Here is a 1,711-nt window from a genome sequence, read left to right on the forward strand (position 1 = left end):
AAAGGATCAACGAACTCCACGAAGCGAAAGGAAGATCTACTAGATATTAATTAAATTATAAATATATCAATTCATGTGAAATATGACTGAAAATTTTCATTTTTTCTGAAAAGGTGGTGTCTATTTACTTGTGACCACGCTGTGTACATACAAAATGAGTTAGTTGTTGTGAAATTTTCCTTCTCACACACATATATAGTCATTTCCAGTACAACTTCAACCAACAAGACAAAGAGGACGCAAGCAATCCCTTTGATATATTCACATACAATGCATGTGATCTTTCGACTACACTACGTCCATTAGTAAAGTTATAATTGGACGTTTTGGAGTAAGAACTGAGGAGAAGAGAGGGAAAATGTGTGATCAGTATTCAAGGTAGACAAATATAATAATAGTATACAAATAAAAAGCCTTAAAAATATTTCACCGAAACCGCTCTTTTGTAAATTATTACACTGTATAATTTATCACAGAATACGTCTGATACTTAAAAATGCATTTGGGTTTCCCAGTCTTCGTTGTATACAGACAAATAATTAGCATATATGGTTCAAACCATGAAGCGGAGTTTTATATGATCATTATTTTTTATTTTCGTTTTTGTTGTTAAGCGCTAAACAACACACAATGGGCTATCTGTGCTTTGCGAACCGTGTGTGTCAGCCCACCAGTGGCACAGCGGTATATCTGCTGGCTTACAACGCTAGAATCCGGGTTTCGATACCCGTGGTGGGCAGAGCACAGATAGCCCATTGTGTAGGTAACTACGCTGATCCATTACTAGTTGTAACAAAAATTAAGTAGTGCCTGTGTTTAAAATAGTTAATTACGCTGATCCATTACTAGTTGTAACAAAAACAAAGTAGTGCCTGTTTTATGTATTTTTTGTGTGCTAATTCCTTCTGTTTTAGGAACACTGATTAAATAATCTTAATGATCTGATGAAACTCTTAATTAATAGCAAACAATAAGTCATCAATATGCTAACAAGTACATTTCAATTCCACAACATTAAATGTTAGATATTTATTTTCATTATGAAACGCCTCCCAGTGGCACAGCGGCACGTCTGCGGACTTACAACGCTAGAAACCGTGTTTCGATACCCATTGTGGGCAGAACACAGATAGCTCATTGTGTAGCTTTGAGCTTAACTTCAAAACAAACAAACAACCATTATGTAACAATTGAAGATTTTATTTGGAAATTGGACGAATAATTGACGTGTACTGCAACGTCAGTAGCTTTTGACTTTAGATCTGTGAAAAATACAATGGCTAAATAAAGTTTTGCTTTTTTCCTTTCTTAAACAGTTTGTTGTGCTTTCAATGTGTTAAAAATAATAATAGTGATCAAAAGGTTGAACATAACAACAGATATCAAATCAGTAGAACTGAGATTGTAAATAATAATAATCAAAAGGTTGAACATAACAACAGATATCAAATCAGTAGAACTGAGATTGTAAATAATAATGTTACGTATCTGCTTGTTTGTTAATTTCCGGTATAAATTCTTTCGGAGGAACTTCAACGATACAAGTCCTTTCTTAATTAAAATTAGTTTATTCTTTCTCGATACAACTTTGTAATACACAGAATTTCCACAGTCACTTTAAATTTAACAACCTTTATAACACACTGTTGCGTCAGCGAGATCACGTGACTATTCTCACGCCACCTGATTTCTAGAACTATCCTGTACCTTG

This window comes from Limulus polyphemus, unplaced genomic scaffold, assembly GCF_000517525.1.
Source record: "Limulus polyphemus unplaced genomic scaffold, Limulus_polyphemus-2.1.2 Scaffold905, whole genome shotgun sequence".
NCBI lineage: Eukaryota > Metazoa > Arthropoda > Merostomata > Xiphosura > Limulidae > Limulus > Limulus polyphemus.